Source organism: Callospermophilus lateralis (genome assembly GCF_048772815.1).
Source record: "Callospermophilus lateralis isolate mCalLat2 chromosome 11 unlocalized genomic scaffold, mCalLat2.hap1 SUPER_11_unloc_3, whole genome shotgun sequence".
NCBI classification, from domain to species: domain Eukaryota; kingdom Metazoa; phylum Chordata; class Mammalia; order Rodentia; family Sciuridae; genus Callospermophilus; species Callospermophilus lateralis.
Window position 1 is genome coordinate 1700164 of NW_027510155.1, and position 20680 is coordinate 1720843.

Genomic DNA, 20680 nt, shown 5'->3' on the forward strand with positions numbered 1-20680 from the left:
TTGCTTCCTGGCTGTGGCCAGTGAGAACTTCCTATCCTTGGTTCTTCAGCATGCACTTGGCTACACCAGTCCCAGCCATTTGTCAAGTGTGTGTCTGTGTGTGTGTGTGTGTGTGTGTGTGTGTGTGTGTGTGTGAGGTAGTGCTTGTTGGTGTCACTACTAAATCAGATTGTCTTCCTTCTTGTGGCTGAAAGGTGGTAAGGGAAGCAATGAGCTCCGGGAGAGGCAGGTAACAAGATGGTACAGTAGTTCAAAGGGAGAGTGTTGTCCTCCAGCAGCTTCCACCCGTCTCTCCTGGGAAGGACTTTTCTGCCTACATGTCCCCTCCCCACCTCCGTCTGCTGCACACCATGAATACTAAAGAAACACAAAATCCTCCAAGAGTTAACACACAGTCTATGCAATAGGTCTACAACCTTTAATAGCACATCTTTTGTTTGTTTATGGTACATAAATAACTACTGATACTTCCTTATTTGTTTAAATCCGAGTTTGTGTATGTGCATATATTTAAATCATGCAAAAATATGCAAATATACATATTTATTTTTATGCTGAAAATTTGTATTAATCACATACATGTATGTATCTCTGTGTGGGTATGTACGTGTGTATGATTCATATGCACATGGGTAGCATAATTACAGTTTAAAAATGTTAAAACATTTGAAAATTCATATATTAAATTGTAGGCACCATAACAGCAAAATAATATTTTCATCTCAATATGAATTTAAATTGATAAAAATGAGAAAAAAATATCTTTTTATCTAAGAAATTATTCTTACTTTATTAAAAGAATCTATATACTGTTGGCAGTAATGAATTTTTCTATACACTTCATATTTATTTATAAATAATTACACAATTCTAATAGAAAATAAAACTTTATGCTTACTTCACAATATATTTCTTGTAAATTTTATTTAGCATTTTTTATTTAGCATTTTGAGCATGCAATAAATGTATGTTCATTTTAGAAAATCTTAGAAAGTATGCCCAAAAATGATGAAAAGAATTAAAATATTCAGTTTTATAAGTTAGAAATAACCACTGTTGTTAATATTTAGTCTTTCTGTTTGTACATGTCCATACATATATATTTTACTTTCAGTATTTGGGATGGAACCCAGAACCTTGCACATGATAGACAAGTGCTCTATTACAGAGCTATTCCTCAGTCCTATATTTCTGTAAAAAGTTATCATACCATGTAAGAATTTAAATTCTATTATTAACATCAATTTTTATCCTATGTCATTAAATATTTCTTAGAAAAGTACTTTAAGAGAAAGTTACTGTTATGAGTACATGTATATACATATATATATACATATATGTGTGTGTGTGTGTCTGTATTTCCTACTAACTACTAAGCTTATGCATACTACTCATTGAATTCTTATGCATCCACCAGCTATTATTAATACTTACATATGCAAGATTTTGTAAATACACATATATATGCATATATTGAAATATTAGTATGGTCATGTAGTATTTTTATTCTAATCTAGAAGCTTATTCTTAAAAAATTTCACAACCTTCTTTTGCTTTTCTTTTCTTCTTCCTTTTCTGACTTTTTTTTTCACTACTGGGAATTGAATCCAGAGCTACCGTACCATTGAGGTATATCCTCATCCCTTATCATTTTTTACTTTGAGACAGGGTCTTACTAAGTTGCTGAGACTGTTCCTCAGCTTCTTATCCTCCTATCTCAGCCTCCTGAGTCCTGGAGATTACAGGTTTGTGTAACCATGCCTGACTGTCTACTTCTTGTTGAATACCTTACAAATTTCTTTTCCACACCATCTTCTTTAAAGAGGCATTCTGGCCACACTTTGACATTCCATGGAGCCACAGTGAAGTTCCCAAATAGGAGTTGCTGGGGAGGTGGGAACTGTGCACTGCTTCCAGGTCTATAGAGGTGAATAGGGCTGCTGGCCCCACACCAAAGACCTCAGGCAGAGGCAATGAGGAATATAATGGAGATTGATGGCGTGATTTTCTTTTCCTTTCCCACTTCTGTGAAGACGTTTTTTCTTCTACAGTATATCCAAATTACTTTTCAACTACACTCTGCATTAGTTTGTTCTGCTATGAAGTATTTTTTGAATATGTAAATTTGTTCCAATATAACTGATGTATTAGGGGAGAGTTTGAAGATAATACAAGGGTTGTACAAGCTTGTGTATAACTGCATGAATGAGAAATACCATGGTTGGATATGAGGTGTCCCTCAAAGTCTTACCTGTGAGACAGTGCAAGAAGGTTTAGAGGTAGGATGATTGGATTATGAGAGCCTTAACCCAATCAGTGAATTATTCCCCTGATAGGGATTAACTGAGTAGTGTCTTTAGGCTGGAGGTAGGGTGTGGCTGGAGGAGGTGGGTCCCTGGGTGCAGGCCTTCAGGATAATTATCTGGTGAGCTGAGTGTAGTCCCTCTCTTTCTCCTTTCTGATCATCATTTTTTTTAGCCAATTTCCTCTACCAAATCCTTCTGTCATGACATTCACACTCATCATTCAAGCTCTGAGGAATACAATCACCATCTATGGATTGAGACCTCTGAAACCATTAGCCCTTAAATAAACATTTCCTCCTCTAATTGTTCTTGTCAGGTCTTTTGGTCACAGCAGTGTAAAAGCTGACCAAAACACCAGCTATGTAAAAATACACAGAACACACACACACACACACACCCTACAACTTTGACCAGCAGCCCTCTCCTCCCTGAGTGTTACACCACACTGATCACATTTAGTGTTATAAACTTCTGTGTAATTACAGGTAACTTTCTTTGCTTCATTTCACAATAACTCATAAGCTGGAAACATTTGAATGACCATTCTTTCAAGCAAACTGCATGCCTTCTTCAAGATAAGTGTTTTGTGCATGTGTGCTTGTTAACAATTTAATGTGTGTAAAAGGGCTACCATTTTAATTAGGCTTGTACCTCTTTTCAGTGTGTCCCTGGACACATTATCCTGAGATGTGAAAGAGGTTTTATGTTCCTAGGCTTTGTGGTGTTTTACTTGTGCCATTTTTGCATAGTGAGGGGATCTTTCAGAATACCATGTCACATCATATCACAGAACAACTGATTATATATACCACCCTCTGGGAAAAAACCTCTGCATGTGCAATGTGAGAGAATTTTCCCTGAATCTCAGGAGCATTTCTGAGTTTTGTTTAGATTCAAAATCGTTTTTTTCTGGGTCAGGTGGTTTTGAGGCTGACTTGAAACACTTTGGAACTATGCACATGTCTTCAAATTGCTGGTTCTTGTTCTGTGTTAAGATCAGGGACAGGTTGGTCCTTAACATCAAGACATTTGAGCTTCTGAGGTCCATATCTCTCACTCCCATCCTGGGCCTCAATCACTCTTTGCCTATCCTGTTTTATTTTCACATTATAATAATGTGAAATTATCTTATGAGCGTTGTTTATGACATGCCAAATTACATCATTCCTGTTAGAATGTGCTTCCCGAAGGCAGATATTTTAACTGCCTTGATAGTAGTTGTGTCATCTCCACCTCTAGCAGTATATGCCACATACAGATCAATAAATATCTTTATTCTTTAAACCACAGATTCTTGTCCATGTATTTAACACTAAAATGTATAATAGCCATTTCCTTGCAGGTGTTCATCTGGAATTATTTTGGGATTTCCCCCACCATGCAAACATCAGCCCAAAAATGCATTTTCAAAATCCTATTAGCTCCTCAGGAAGTAGGTAAGCAAATTATATAATGATCTAGAAATCGAACTTGGACCTTTGATTTTTTATTCCACTTTCTAGCCAATCCCCCCCCCCCATTTTCTAAAGTGCAATTATTTCACTTAAATTACTGTCTAAGAATAGCTCGTCGAATCCTACAGCTTGCATGGTAACAGAGAGGAAGGGCAGGAGGTGTTGGTTCTTGACAAACAGCAATTGGACATGTAATTAGAGGTGCAAGCTGGGTTAGGTTTGACCCACGATGCTACCTCCAAGATCGTGTCTAAATAAAATGGACTTGCTCACAACACTAAGCTGAAAATCGAGGGTTGAGTTTCATCAAACATTTATCTAGTGCCCCCTAATGGCAATGTCCACAACTGAATGCTGAAGGAATGGAATAAATCAAATGAAATAAAATAAAAACGATCCTCTTTTAAATTAGCATAGACTTCAGAAAAAAAAGGAGTAACATGCCACACATAAACATAATGCTAAATTCTAACTATGTGGGAAAAAAATCATAGAGCACGAAGCTCTCCCTGTGTAAAGACTCCCTTTGGGCTGGGGGAGATTTGCGGATTCCACACAGGCTGAATTTGAAGGGAGTCTGTGCCAGTCACCTGCCCGTATTCGCACAGGTCGACATCCCACCCACACTTGCTCTGGCTATTTCAGTAAATGACATTTCCCAGGTTTCATTGACTGTTGGCTTTTGGCCAGGTGTGGGCAGTGAGGAGGATTGCCCAGGAAGAACCAGAGCAAAGACAAACTGCCTTTGCCCTCTCCTCCCCTTGGCCAACCATCACTGCCCTGCCCCCTCGTCCTGTCAGATGCATCTGCTGTGACTTTGGCTTCCATGTGTCAGTATTGGCTCCAAGGCTCTCATCATGCCTGTTATTTCCAGAACAGGGAAATTAGAGATGTCCTCATTAGGCTAATCTCAGCATAGCCTTCTCTGCTTCTAACTGGCATCTCAGCTCTTCCGTTATTCAAGTAACAAATTCCCTGTATTAAATCCCCTTTGTGTGAAATATCTAGGCAGGCTTTCTGTTCTTGTGGCTTACCTCTGACTGACACAGGAGATAATCTGCTTCTGATGGGGCAAAGATTGGCCTGAAGAGCAATGCAGGGTGAGAGGCGTCAGTCTGTGGAAAAGGAAAAAACTAAAGGCAGCCATAAAATTAAAAAAAAAAGGAAATTCCCATGCATACTGAGACTGCACTGAAGACACCACAACCTTCTGACTCCAGTACTATTGGGGGAGTGCTGAGGAAGGTTTTGTGCCTGCACAAATGTTTTGACCTAAGGAACAGATGGTCCCCAAAGAGTGACAGATCCAGTCAACTTCTTTGTTTTCCACTAACTTTGAATCATTTATTTGGAACTCTTGGGAATGACTTATGCACTCAAAACACCACAATAGTAAGGGGTCTTCTTCCTCCAAATTATACACATGGAGGCAGTGAATCTTCTGTGTTAAAGTGGTTTGCTCAAGGTCACACAGCTGATAGAGACAGAAGGGAACTATTCCAGGTCCTAGAACTATTCTAGGTTTCTTTCTACCATCTGAGCCTCTAGTGCATCTTCCAAGTCTCAGTTAATTACATGTAGTTTGGTCCTTCAGTAACTACAAGGTTGCGAATAAATCTGAATGGGTTTGCTCCCTGTTAATTTGTAACTTTGAATTGATAACAACTATAATGTTATTCCTTTCAATGTAACCAGGGTGGAAGGATGCTGAAATGGAATAATACAATGTAATGAAGTGACAGGTATTGTACACTCAACTAAAATATAGGTACAATTTAGATTGGAAAATATATTCTACTTTGTTAGTTTAAAAAACTTAAAAAATATAAAAAACCTTGAGCCTGTGGTGTTAACGATATTGTTTGGTAATTAGCCGTTATGAAATCTTGTAAATGCATAACTTTTTGACTAAAAACAGAGTTTTGGGATAAAAATAAACATCTCCAGGCAAAGACTTTAGAGACATTATCTGTTTAATAAATATGAATGCTAAAGCAATAAACAAGAGCAATTATACATTACATTACATAGTATTTAACAAAAAAATACACCAAAAAAAGTCATTTTGAAATTAGAAGTAGTTCCAATACTATAAGAAAACTTTCTTTTTTTTTTTTTTTAAATTGGCTTCCTATAAAAAAAAAAAAAAGTTGGCAAATGAGGGATTTCAATGCTCAGTTGGAATCCTGGAAAACACAGAACAGCTGCCAAGCACCCCATTGCTCTCAAAGTTGCTGTTTGGAACTTCTGATAAAAAGCAAAGCCAACCTCTGCATTTTGGATAGTGGATCCAATTAGGAATAAGGCAAGAGAGAAAATGTTGGTTGGGTAGTTCAGGGTAGAACATGCACAGTTTGCCTTCTGGGGTTTTAGAAAATGTTGCAGTTTTGTATTTTTAGCTTGCCCTGAATCTTACCTTCCACACACATCCCTCTCCACACTCCTCTGGCCTTAGGCCCACCAAACTCCTCATTGTGTTTGCACCTGCTATTAGCGAGTAGGTAGGCACTTGGGTCCCTCCCATTTGTAGGCTGACATCATTGCCTTGTCTTTGGGCTTGAGCTGGAATGGCCTGTTCTGGTGGTTCTCCAACTTGAGCATGCATCATGATCACCTGGATGGCTTGTTGGACTGATTGGTGGGACTACTCCCATCCAGAGAGAGAGAGAGAGCAACACTATTCATCCCCTAGAGTTTCTCACTCAGTAGCTCCAGGGTATAGACCCAGAATTAGCATTTCTAACAAGTTACAGGTTATGCTGATACTACTAGCCTGAGTACCACACTTTGAGAACCAGGAGCCACAGTCATTGGAACAATGAGGTCCCCTCTGAGCAGTACCTTGCCTCACTAATCACCTACAGGTGGGAGGGAGCTTTGAGGAGAGGCACAGGAGAACACTGGAGATGCTGAATCTATATCTGACCACCTTTGGTCACTCTCCAAAATGCCAAGCATCTCATGTCTGCCTCTATTTTAAATTAGGGCTCCTTCTTCCCTATGACTTTTCACTCATTTATTTCACTGACAAATAATTTTCAGAATACTACTCTAGGCAAGGCACTGTGCTAGATTAAGAGTATATACCCCTTTTCACAATTTTCTAATTAAAATGAATTGAACTGCAACTCTGAGAACTCCCTGTGCTGGTGTGAGTGAGCCTCTTTTGGTTTCTAAACACTTGGGTTTTCCAGATGAAATTTGGGAGGCTCCAACTTAAGAGAATCATTGAGGATGTTTTCTAAGAGATAGGAAGCCTGGCAGATTGGGAATCAATCAAATTTTACTAAAAGGTGGCTGCCCCCAGGCACAGCCCATTGCCCAGATTCATATGCGGCCTCCTCAACCATGACACCTTTTACATGGTTAACTTCTGGCAGCAGCTTGCTACTCTCGCCCTACCTAAGCTACATTAGGGCAGGAGTCATTGGGATCTTTAGGATATCCTCATCATCACCAGGACCCTGTTATACCCTGTTGGTGGCTTAGGGACTCAGCCAAAAAGGACAGTAGGTTCTCTGAGTGGTTTATCGTAATGATTTCTCCCACCTTTCAAATGGGCTTTGTCCAGTTCAAGTACTGAGGGGGCTCCAGTAGTGGATGGACTTTTGTTCCCTTCTCTGGTCCTTCTTTCATGATCACCCTGGGAAAACTGGGGATATCTAAACGCTTTCAGGATTTAAGGACTGTGAGGATTTCTTTTGCTTTGTTGGAGGCCTAACTCCTCCCGTGTATACTGAGTTATTTTTCCTTTACTGATACCGTGATGCTCAAAAGATTAGAGACCACAGGTGAAATCGCCAGGATCACCCTAAGTAATCAAAATCTCATCCTAATGTAAGATAAGACCTAATTTTCTCGACTTTTTGACATTCTTAAACATTAAGTCCATTAACCTGCTTCTCCTTCTGGTTAAATCAGTGTTTATTTCACAAGTGTTTTTATTCTGTTGTGAGAAAGGAAGTATGTGGTAACAGCAACTATCACAGGAAGACATACCCTGCAATACAGTCACATGTTCAAAACATTTCTCACAAGAAGCTTCCAGAATCTGAACGCACGAGATGTTTGTTAATGTGCAAGAACACCACTACTCAGTTGTGCACTTTCTTTTCCAAAGAATATGGCCAGGTTTGACTGCTTTGCATATATCAACTCTTTCACATTACATGTTTCCAGGTGGGAAAAGGCAAGGATATTGGGAAAAGGCAGGTTTTAGAGGAATAGACAAAGGGTACATGAAACTGAACCCTGCTGGGCAGGATGCAGCCGGAGCAGTGGGCACAGAAGCTGGCATGCTTGGGAGTGTACAAAACAAACAGAGATCTGAGACTTGCAAGTGGTGGGGTCAGGGTTTGCAGAGCCTAGGCCAGTATTTAGGAGACATCAGGGGTGATGTCCAAAATCTAGCAACGTGTTTGTGAAGAAAAAGTAGGAACAGTTGAAGGATAACTTGGGGATTGAAAGGAAGGGATTCAAAGACATGGACGGATCATGGGTACACAGGGATGGCAAATGAATGGGAAGGCAAGACAGAGGATAACTACTACAAAAAAATTCCATCTTCTACTTCAGTTGGGATGGGAGTAGGGAAAGCTGCAAGGAGAAAAGCTGAACAAGAAACAAAGGTCCGTTTCTGACGTGCTTTGCTTCCCTGCCTCTCTTTTTGTCCTAGTGTACCTGCACGCACGATCTTCAACTTGCATCTTTGTCCCTGTGGCCACAGAGAATAGAGAGAAAGCAGCTTTGTGGCCTCTGCTGACCAACAAAGCTACCACCGCTAACTTAGAAGGGGGAAACGACAGTAAGGACAGTGGGACAGAAAAACGGCTCAGGGTTTCCCTGTGCATGTCTTTGTGTCTTATGAAAAGGCCCGGGATGGCTAATCCACCCCTCGGCCAGGAGTGCTAAAATAGCTGTTAAATCTAGAGCCAAGAATATTTCCAAAAATACATGCAGATTTCCTTGGCCTATATATGTTATGAATTTTCTACAAACACGACCGATCAGAAAAAAAAGAAGAAAGGGGGAGGGGAGTGTTTTCCATTAAAATAGAGCACCTGTACACTGCCCCTCCAAACATGTCCTCAAGGTATTGTCCACATGCACAGGCTTAAAGCTAAAAACCCTTGTTGTCTGTGTCAGAAGAATTAAAAGTCCCGGTGCAATGAGTGTTTGTTTTTGTTTGTTTGGATTTTGACTGTTTTTATTTTTATTTTTTGTTTTGATTTGTTTTTGTTTTTGTTTTTTTACTGGCGTCCTCCATTAAAACATTTACATAGGTAGGGATTTCTTTTGTGCTTTAATTCTCAGCAACTATGGAAATACTTCCTGGCAAAAATAGGAAACAGAACAACAGAGGAAAGCAAAGAAACATAAAGTTAGTGGTCATGAAGGATGATGCACTGGACAAGAGCGAAATTCTTTCCTGATCAGCAGGTTGCCTGTAGCCTTTGGGGTTTTTCCTTAAATTGCAAATTGTGCCCCAGCAGATCCCCGCTTTGGCGTTGAAGGTGGAGTGGCGTGTCTTGCTCTTTGCAATCAGAGAGATGAGTCACCAAGTTGAGTAGAAGGGGAGGGAGGGGAGGGTAAAGCTACTCTCCTAAGAGAAAACGTGTAACACTTACTCATTTAATGACACTGGAAATGGAAAAGTGTCAGAGAATTTGCAATGTGGTGTGACATGTTCCTGGAGAAGAAGGAACTGCTACTTTAATAAAGTAAGCAGCCACTGTGCCATATACCCTGTGGAAATGATACTGAGAAGCAAATGACCCCCAAAATGCAGCATCTTAGATGCTTTGTAAGTAAACAGACAGGGTGGGGTGGGGGGTATGAATTTATTAGCTTATGTCCCCCATAAAAGAAAATGCATGGTGAAAACCGGATACCAGATGTGGCTGCAGGTGTTATTACCACCTACAACAGGAGCCAGTCATTGTATTTGAATTCCCCCTGAATGTCTCCACAGACCTGTCCCATATCCATGTAAAAGAGAGGGTTCTGTTTCTGTTTACATGCTCATTTTCCCCTAAAATAAAAGATTTCAAATCTTATGTAAAAGCCTTCTAGACAGTTTGGCGTTATGACATTAGAGTGAAGTGCAAACACTTATGTAATAATTTATTATTCAAGGTCAGTAATGCAGGATCTAGATGTGAACATTTACAGCTTCAACTCCTGAGGCCAACAGACAAGAGGAACCCAGGAAAGAAATGGATCAGCAATGGTGGCTCCATGGATTTGTCAAACTTCCAGGAAACTTTATTCTGCAATAAATAGTAGGACTCAGCAACTGAGCTTCAGACAGGCTATACCTAGCTGCTTATCTCCCATGCTTACTTCACAGGTGGAGAGAGGTTACTGAAATGTGAAGTCCATTTTAAGGTATCTGATATGGGACAGTTGGAAAAAAAAAGGCATTTGTTGATCTTCTCTGTAATAATCTAATCCTGTAACTGGGCTCTCTTAGGATCCTCTCTCCCAAACTTTGTGTCTCTTGTCCTCAAGTTCTCAGGAACCAGTTTCTAGATAATTGCTACATTAAAAAAATCTCTGGATGGTCACACTTGTCACTCTTATTATGTCCCTTCTTTGGTGGTGCTCTTTGCCCTCCACAGGGTTGTCTATAGTTGGGCTGCCATGTTTTGCTTTGGTCCACTACACCTCGACCCCAACCCCTTGCCAGCCCTCCAGTCCACCGTCCCCAACCTCTGAGACCTCTCTTTCTTGTATATTGCTCATAAACATTTGAAGCCCAGTGTTTTAGGGAGGGTTTTTGCAAAGGGGGAATTAATTAATGAGAGAGGGGAAAAAACTGAATAGAAGCAAGAAAGAGGCATCTTAGCTGTTTCTCTCAGGGAGTGTTAGAACAGAAGGAAGTGGTTATGTGAAGCCAGAAAGCAGTTAGAGGGAGAGTCAGCCATTGGTTACAGAGGCTGAACAACTGATGGCTACTGGGAATCATTTACCTACGAGCTGTGATTCCACCTTCTCATCTCTAAGCTGGCCAGGCCTTCTTAGTTCAGTCTGAGGGATATTGGGCCTGTTTTCAGTGTGACTGACTGGACTGATCATCTCTTGTTTTTTTTCATTATGCATCTGGGTATAAACATTAATCCCCAGGATCTTCCTAAAACATTAACAGAAACCATAACTGCTGTGCAAGGGAGAAGCACAACACTGCCATATGTGCTTCAGAACCTGTCAGAAAGAGGGAGGGGGAAGAGGTAGGGGAAACCTGGATGGAGGGACACGCACCTTTTAAACTTGTAGATGATGAATACGGCCAGCCCCACAAACACCACCGAGAGCAGCATCAACATGGCGGATCCACTGTGGGTTGGAGTAAGGTCCACCAGTGGGGCTGTGGGAGGAAACAAGGAATTGTCATAAGCAGAGACTCAGGCAGGTAAGACTCCATGAGAGACTCACACAGTGAGTCTCACAGGCTTGGTGAGTCCCAGAAAGCCACATGGGAGGAACATACAAAGTACAAATCATACAGCTGATACATGTATGCACCTGAGCCTGTCCTAGCCCCCAGATGCTCCGATTGGCCTGACCAAGTACTGGAGCAATGAAGAGCAAAGACCCTGGAGCCAGACTGTAAGGATTCCAGCCATGCTCCACGACCTGCTAGCTGTAGAATCTTGGGCAAGTTACTCCATCTTAATGTATTTCTGTGGTTAGAGGAGATGAATGGTCTATTCCTCTGTGGTCACAAAGATTAAATGAGTTAATGTACCTTATTATTAAGAACTCTATAAGGTTTGCTTTTATTTCTACAACTGCTACTATTATTATTAATTAATACATGTCTTCCTTGAGTTAATGTTGGGATAATATCCTGATAAACTCATGGATAATACCATTGAATATACTCACAAGTCAAAATACATTCCGTAACTTGAACTTGCCAAAAATCACAACTTAGCTCAGCCTACCTTAAACTTGCACAAAACACTTACATTAGCTTACGGTAGGGAAAAAAGAATCATCTAACACAGATTCATCCCTGAGAGAAACAGCTAAGATGCCTCTTTCTTGCTTCTATTTTGTTTATTCCCCTTTCTCATTAATTAATTCCCCCTTTGCAAAAACCCTCCCTAAAACACTGGGCTTCAAATGTTTATGAGCAATATACAAGAAGGAGAGGTCTCAGAGGCTGGGGATGGTGGACTGGAGGGCTGGCAAGAGTTTGGGGAATAAGGTGTAGTGGACCAGATCAAAACATTCAACTATAGACCACCCTGTGGAGGGCAAGTCTGTGTTAGATGATTTTATATAACTTACTAAATACTGTACTGAAAGTTAAAAACTGAACACTGGTATGGGTAAGCCTCTTAAGCCCAAACATTTTAAGTCAGGGACCATCCATATTTATAATAATATAATGCTAATTGTTATTAAATTTTTCCATATTCTACATGCAAGCTTTCCCACTAAGCAAAGCAGATAACCAGTAAAACCACCAATAGGAATATTTTTTTGTGAATTACCCAATCTCTTTTGCTCCTATTCTAGCAGTTGTAAGGACCAGAACTGGAAAGTGATGGTGCATGTTATATTTTTGTGCACAACAAGGTGTGGATAGCTAAGTGAATATTTTTCAAGGGCAGTCACTCTGATGCTGGGGAAGGTGTGACATGCAGAGGGCTCCATGACTTCATAAAGTCCTGACAACAAGCCCCTGTCCTTCAAATGCAGTGATTTCTCTTCCCAAAAATATAGCTTCTGTGAACACTAGTCTTCTCAAGTTTTCCCTGAAAGGGCACACACACATGCAGTGTTGGAAAGCATCTCTCCTGACCTCCAAATCTTCTTCCACCTCAGGGTGAAACCTGTTGTACTTGTAATGACTTTGTTTACAATTAATTTCTACCCTCTCAAGAACTGACATTCTGCAAATCTGGCACAGCTCCAGCCTGAGCAACAATCCACATGAACCTCATGGAAGCCAGCATGTTGACCTTTACCTTCCATCAATTTAAGCAGAATCTGATGCCCAGAAATGCAGGTGACCTTTAAGCACCATTTTCTGTGGCTTGTTTCTGTTGAGAGCCGAGAGGTCAACATTCTAGTCATCAAGGTAAAAACGTTCAAGGATAAGTGACTGCAATATTAATGGTCTGAATACAGACCCTCAGCTGCTTCTGTACTGTCTGGTTTTCATAAGATTACATCACTGTCACTCAGTGGCCACCACTAGAAAGTATAATTCATGTCACCACCCAGTTCAGTGTAAAATGAAAGCCAAGCCTTCTTCTTTCTCTTAGTGAGTTTAGTAGAATTGGCTCACTGAATATAAGGAAGCTCCCTGCTCTTTTCTCTTCCTCTAAGTCAAGCAGCACTTAATTAAACTGTGAAATAGCTGTGTTGGCGTGTGTGAGAAGATGGGTGCAGCCCTATTCGTGTGGAACACCCAAGGAAAATTTGCTTTCCATATGAAATAAGAAAATAAAGCCTCAGTGCCATCAGCGAAGTCCAGGAACACTTCAGAATTAGCACTACGGTTGGTGGGATATCATCAGGCAGGAGAATACCTTCCATTTACCATGGACAAAATCTCCATAGATTTTCACAAATGAAATGGGGACAATGATCCTTATTGTGTAGATAAGAACAGAGAAGTTCTCCTTGGTTCCTGTCACTCCAAAGACTTGGAACTAATAAACAGAAGCACACATACTTGAATCCAAGTCATCACAGATACACATACACACACATGCTATATACTCAGGCTGCTGGGAGATAATTAGAAATTTAAAAAGATATTTATGAATATGGGCATTGGGACTAAAACTATATAGTACAGGAAGAAATAACAAGTGACAAGCTAAAATTTTGTTTTAAAAGGAACAGTTAGAATCCTAGATCATACACTTTTAAACGTAGATGGCATGTATACATATGCATTAATGTTTGTGGGTGTGTGCATGTGTGTGTATGTGTGGCTGTGTGTATGTAGAGAGAGAGAATAGAGAAATTAATCCTAATGTACTCATTATTTAAGTCTCACCAGAAATCAACTGACAGCCAATCTTATTTTCTCTTCACCACCATCTAATCTCCACAGTCTCAACCACTGGATTATTTTGAAGCAGCTTCTATCATACAATTTCATCATCTGCAAATGTAAAAGATAAAATCTCTCTCCTCTCTCTTCATTATCAGAAAACCATCATCATATTGAAAACTAGATATTTTCAAGGTAATCTTCTAAGGCAAACCCTTCATCTGTCAGGTAATAAATGGAGGTCTAGAGGTGGTTAGAGTCAAGAGTATTTAAACTTACTACCCTGGAAGTGAGCTCTGTCAGCATAGCTTCTTGGTGCCACCAAGAAGAAGACACAGTTTACTTGAAGGGGTGGCATCTAAAATAAATGAAAAAACTAAGAGGAAATTCCTTGGCTAGGTCCTCACTAACACATATGAAAGCAAACTTACATATGCACTTATGCACTTGCACGCGCGGGCACACACACACACTAGAACTTTACCGCCCATCTTTGCCTTCCTCCTCCCATCTCTCTTCCCATCACAAGGTTAAATCTTTTAATCCTAAACCATTCACACTCAAATTGTGGTTCTTAAGGAAACAGTGTTAACACTGTTAGCAATTAGCACATTTGTGTGGGAAAAGCATCTTTTGACCCCCCTCCCAATTTCCAAAACTCATGCTATCCCCTCTCTCTCTCCTCACTTAGTCAATTCTCAGAGGCAGCAAGTGGGACACAGCAGACAGCAGTGGAGAGGGATTGAGTGCCACTGCCCTCTGTGTTCCGTGGGTGGCTTCTGCTTGTTGATGTGTGCCTGGATATAAACGGTTTTTTACTGCTCCACACAACAGCAGCTGCATATCATAGTTTGTCCAATACTTAGGTGTGTTTCTGTGTGTTTTGCTGAGGAATGGAAAGTGGTGATAAATGGGCTTTGGCTTGTTGTGTGGAATTAGCATAAATTAATCCCTCTTCAATTGCAGCCTAAACAAAGTAGATGTGCAGGAGGAAAAGTGCTGAGCAGTTTTTTTCCCCCATTATAAGCGCACAGAGCAAAACACAGATACAAGCACTGCTCCAAGTGACTCAACATTTCTAAGCCCCAAAGTTGGCACACACCATTTGAAAAATCCTATGAGGATCTTAGCAATGCTTTGAATGATCATATTCTATTTAAAAGATCTGAGCTGATTATCCTAATAGGGATGCTCACATTAATAAACACATCTTCTTGTAAAAAATGATTGACATATATAGTCACAGTTGCACATCTGAGAGTAAATTTGAAACTCCCTATTTGGGGTTAAGTAACTGATAGAGTCCCATTTGGGAATCAGATCCTGGTTTTGCTACTTCAGGCTAAGGGACTTCAAATTACACTCAGTTTCCTCATTTGCAGAATAGAGATAAAAATCATGTTTGGTGTAGTAAGTTGTAAGAATAAAATGAGATGGGATTTACAAAGCACTGTTACAGCTTCTGGCACACAGTACATGCCTAATATTTTTACCCTGTCATTATTACTGTCATGTGTCTGAAAGCGTATTCTGTAGAAAAATAGTGCTAGAGAGTTCCATGGTGAACTAGTTTTGGAAAATGGCAAACCTCCTTCTGAAGTTTTATGATGCACATTAAGACATCAGAGGTCTGCATGCCTGCAGGAAAGGAACTCCTTTACCTTTCCTATAGTTTTCCACCAATTCATCAGACCAGTTTCCCACAAAGTGCTTGCCTCACCCTGAGAACCACTGTCCCTTGTACTGCAGCTTTGCCCCTTTCCTTACTTGATTTTCAAGTTCTGAAATCAAGGACATGGTAGCATAACCCAGTGAATCCAGGCAAAAATCCATGGTGGCTGCCTTGCGTCCTCTCTTCTTCTATTAAAGGCATCATCTTGGAGAACTTCTACCTGCACTATGATTCTGAAACTCTCAGCTACTACTATATATTTCTAACCCAAGAACTGGTGCTGTCAAGAAGTTACAGAAGCATATTAGTTCACCTTACCTTGGTTTTCTTTTACCCTCTCCCACCTCCCAAAGCACACCCAAGTCCAACTTGTAGAACGGCAATATGAAAATCCATGTGATCTGGAACTTTTGGGGGGAAATTAAGGTGGTGTTGTAATAGCACAGAGAAAGCTTTCCTAGAGTGTAAAATGGGCATAAAAACTCATGCTCACTTGGCCAATGGACTTCTCTCCAGTTCAAATTCAAGCCCAACTATGATGGTCTTAATGACTGCTGTACCATATTGGGATAAAGCTGTGGGACCACTGGACAGAATAGATGGGAATTGCCAGGGAAGTTGGCTAAGTAAGTAACTGGGAGTCTGGTTGACTGAGGCAGCTTAGGTTCCTCTGAACTTTGCCAAAACCCAGTTCAGCATAAATGGTCATATTGTAGGAAAACAAAATTTAAGCTAACCAGTCACAAATTACCAACCAATCTTTAATCAAGGGCTTCTGACTGGAATAATCCAATAAGGCTACTCCTCCACTTCATCCAGTCACATTATTTTCTTTGTCTTGCTTCAATATTCCACCCATAAAGGCCATTCCCAAGTGCCCCTTGGGGGATCCCCAAACTGTTGTCTATCTAACTCTACCTCTTCAGTATTTGAAGAGTGCTTCAGTTTGTCTTTTAATAGTTTCAATGATTTGTGAAGTATTGTATGGAAATTAAACTGGGGATTAGTCTTCAGAAGTATCCTGTCAGAGAGAGCTGAGGTCACTTGACTGAGTAAAGACAATCATGAGTCATGAGAACCTCCAAGAACAAACCTCATCATAATGAATAGACAGGTCTTTGGTTTTTTTTTATGGTTGAAAGACAATGAGTAACCAGAAGGATGAAAGTTATATTCCACTTATGTGTGAAGTGTCAAAATGTATTCTACTGTCATGTATAATGAATTAGAACAAAAAAAAAATAAAACACACACACACACACACAGACACAGGCACGCATGCATGTGCATATACACAAAGAGATTCAATGAGAAACCCTTGTTACTCTATAAATTGTTTTTCAAAATGTAGTTTATGAATTTCTTAATCAGAATAACCTGGACTGTGGGAAAGCAGATCCTTATGCTGCAATGGAGAAAAAAAATTTGAATGATAGGACTTGGATATGGTTTGAGTGTGTCCCACTGGGTTATAGGTGTTAAATTTAATCCCCATTGTGAGTTATTAAGGCAGTAGAAATTTAAAATGACTATGGTGGTTAGAGGTGGGGCTTTTCATTAGTGATCAGAAGTAGGTGATCACTAGAATAAAGCTCCCATGAGTGAGTACTAATGGCTTTATAAGGAGAGAGGGAGACCAAAGAATACAGACATATACATATGCTCCATGTCCACTTTCATACTCTACCAGCAAGAAGGCTATAATCAGATGTGAGTCTTGAACCTCCAAAACTGTGAGCTTAATAAACTTCTTGACTTTATAAAGTCACCCAGTCTCAAGTATTTCATTACAGTTATGCAAAATTGACTAATATGATCTCTGAGACTAAGTCTCCAAAATCTATATTTACATATGAGTGTGTGTATATACATATATGTGTGCGTGTGTGTGCATTTGCATATATATACATAAATGACTATTATGTACAATCAGTTGAGACTTATGACTCATAAAATTATCTAGCCCATATCTTTAGGGCATACCTGACTTTCATATTTTCTAGGTCATGAAAACCAAACCAAACCAAACCAAAAGTATCTCTTTGTTGCTATTAGTAGCTGAATCTCACTATGGCTCTCAGAGTTTTCTAAAAATTACCTATAAACATTTCAAGTCTCCCCTTAGTGAATTGTCAGCCTCATGGGCACTGACTACATTGCTGGCTCAATTTTCTAACACTCTGTGTCCAGGCCTTGTACAATGAGTTTGAAGCTTCTCCCACCAAGAGGTAAAATCTGTTTCTTTCACCCCTTGAGTCTGGGTTACCATGACAACATGCATTTGACAGTGGAATGTAACAGCAGTGATGGTGTGCTCATCATGTGTTTGAAGACCTGTGTCCTGTTCTCTGTCCCTCTTGGAACACTGCCATGGTGCGCAAACCCAGAACAGTCTCCTAAAGGATGAGAGGCCACGTGGAAGACAGTTTAGTCATCCCAACCAACGCCAATCTAGAGCAGTCACTATGCAGCTACCCTTTCCCACGTGGGACAGCCCAGCCAAGATTAAGGAGGTCATTAAATGGTAGCAGGAATAACACAGACAAGACCAGAAGAATCGCCCAGCTGATCCACAGACTCAGAAGCAACAATAAAAGCTTATTTTTAAGATGCTGACCTTTTAGGTGGTTTGTTACAAAGCCACGCCTACTTCCTCTCCTTAAAATTCTCTTTCAACTAGTTAAAATCCAACTGGCAAGTCTCACCACATTATCCAATACTTGGTAAGAAATTGGTAAGGCAGGTTAAAAATAAACCCATCTTAAAGAGAACACTTTAAGAATAAAGGAGTATTAGAGCTTGTACTGACAAATAGGTATAATCCAGGACAGTCCGATCTCTTTAGGTATAAGAAACTTGGTTAGTATCTGAAGACTAGCTGGACCTAGGTTCCGGATTCTTCTCTTCATGTGTTTTCTCATTTTTTTTCCCCCAGACCAGCGCTTCCTAGTTGCCTCCTCAGGGCTGGTCAACTCAGGCCAGTTACCCTGATCAGTTCTTTTATGAGCTCAGGTAATTGAAAAAAATGAAAAAAAAAAAAAAAAGACGATGATGACAAAAGAATCTATTAGAAGCTGAGGAATAGCTCCATTGCTTATCTTTGATAGATTTATGAAAACATCACATTCATTTCATCACGCTGGGATAAGGGATCTATTTAGATCTCTGAGCACCTGTGATTATTCATCTTAACACCATAATGATTTCATAATTGTCAAAAGCCACGTTTGCATATATCTGTGAAACAACTGAATTATTTGAAGAAGAAAACAATTAATTTTAGGAAAAACAAAATGAAGAACAAATACTATCACTATTCAGTTACTCACAAAAGACCTTTAAATGATCACTGTGTAGATAATAAGGCAACCAGAGACTAAATAGAGAAATGTATTGGCTGTGGAAGTTTCACTAGTACTAATTCCATTCCTAAGTGGAAAATGTTATGGGAACAATTTATTTCACTTTACATTTCAGAGCTCCACAACAACCATTTGACAGGAGCATCTGTAATGCTGTGACTTAGATAATGTTGTAGGGTTCAAAGCTTCTTGACAAATGCCAGTTCTACCCTCACACAGGAAGTGTCTTTCTCAATAGGAAGCCGGAGGGCAGAATTCATGAATTGGACAACCTAGGTTGAAATTTGGAGCTGCTAATGCTCCACCCTTACTTATCACATGTCCAGTGGCATCGACTGAAGCCTGGAAATATTAATTCTCTAATATCTCTGTGATAATATCTTTTTATTACACCCACAAAAGAAATTAAACCAGTCAGCAAAACCATGGAAGCCAAGATAACACAAGATAACAGTTTTATTACAAAACCCACACATACCCTTGACAAAGGACAGTTATCCTAAATGTAACTGCTTAAAAAAGGCAACTGATAGGCAGTATGAGTGACATTACTGTGCAATTTTTAATATATATTTTATTTAACCTGAGATTTGAGGCTCTTCCTTTGAGAAATATTAACCTTTGTTTCTTTTTTTTTTTTTTTTAATCACGTGTGTCCAAAATTCCAGGAGAACAATGACCTGTCTGGAAAGCTAAGGGTAGGACAGCATCCTTATTTTGAAGTATGTGTAGGGATCCAGTGAGATGTGGATTTATCATTCATTTTCTGCTCCTATTAGCATATGAATATTATCTAGATGATATCATTTGTTTAACTCTCATAAAACTCACGGCTATTCAATTATATCTGCCACTAAGATTCTCACTCATACTTTAATCATTTTTCAACAGCTTAACGGCCACAGCGCTTTGCTGGCCTTTGCCATTCCTCTAGATTATAGATAGAGAACATCCCAGATTTGGAGGCACATTTCATTTTGCTCACCATCATCTACCTTTCTGCCAATTACACTGTCTCCAACTACGCCAGGAAATTCGATTTTAATGTATATTAGTAATTTTCTCTCATAGTTAATATCACAGCCCCTTCTTATTTCTCTGTTTGAGTGGATTACTAGTTATAAATCAGATTCATTGATGGAGATGGTGCCAACACCTTCCCTTGTTTTGAAGATGGATTTTCATTTGTGGAATGCTTTCCAACAGTGGTTGTTGAGGCTGGTGAAAGTGATGGCTGTATAAGCATGATTTGGGAAACTTGCTAAAAAAAATGCAGATTCCTGGATATCATCCCTTGAGAACTCCTGGGATGCTTCACTGAATGCAGTGAGGTCTGAAAATTCTCTTTTTTCAAAGTTTCATAAGTTTACTGAAATGTGCTTGGGTTTGAGAATAAATGATTTACAACAGATATCTCCTACCATAGGTTAGAAATAGCTTTTCCAACAATAGAACTGGTTTTCACTCATTCTAATTGGGTAGAAGGAATGTGTCAGCCCTTTTCTTACTAGTCATTCTGCACAGGAGTATCACCACTCAGATTTTAGTTCATTTGCCTAATAAACAACTTTTGAGAAATGCCTATAATCCCTGAAAAGTTATTGTTTACAGTTTAGTGTGGATTAATCTAGTTAGACTTTTGCCTACTCAAATAAAATGTCAGTGTGACCCCTTTCTTGCTGTCTCTTTATCTCATGAAGGACCATTATCTGTTCTATGGTAGAAGAATCAACACATTTTTATGCCACTTCCCAATGTCCCTGACCCCAGTCAAATATAAGGACTAAATTTATTCATGAACATGACTGCCCACAAAAGCAAAGATTGTGGTTTTATGGAGCTTGAAAGATTTGTACCAGCAAATTAGG

The 20680-nt window shown here is 39.7% G+C and overlaps 1 pseudogene; it reads right to left on the reverse strand.

Annotated features, from left to right (window-relative positions):
- Positions 1-5927: 5927 nt before the first annotated feature.
- Positions 5928-20680, reverse strand: part of LOC143385821 (VPS10 domain-containing receptor SorCS1-like) — a 64368-nt pseudogene continuing 49615 nt past the window's right edge.